Below are 250 nucleotides of genomic sequence, written 5' to 3' on the forward strand. Positions count from 1 at the left end.
CTGGGGCTGGGGAGGGGGGGGTTTGGGGGGGCTGCCACGCGGCGCCACACCATGCCACGCCGTGCCACGCCACGCTGTACCACGCCCGCTGCTTCCCTGGGGCTGGAGACCCGAATTTGGCTCTCTCTCCTGCACATTCCCTCTGCTGCACATCTCATCTCCTCACCCCCTCAGAAGGCACCCTCGGGGGCCTTTGGCTTTTCTCGCCCTTTGCCATCTGGTTTTGCCAGGAGAGGCGTCAGCACGGGGG

This window comes from Merops nubicus, unplaced genomic scaffold (assembly GCF_000691845.1).
Source record: "Merops nubicus isolate BGI_N331 unplaced genomic scaffold, ASM69184v1 scaffold26513, whole genome shotgun sequence".
In the NCBI taxonomy this organism is placed as follows: Eukaryota; Metazoa; Chordata; class Aves; order Coraciiformes; family Meropidae; genus Merops; species Merops nubicus.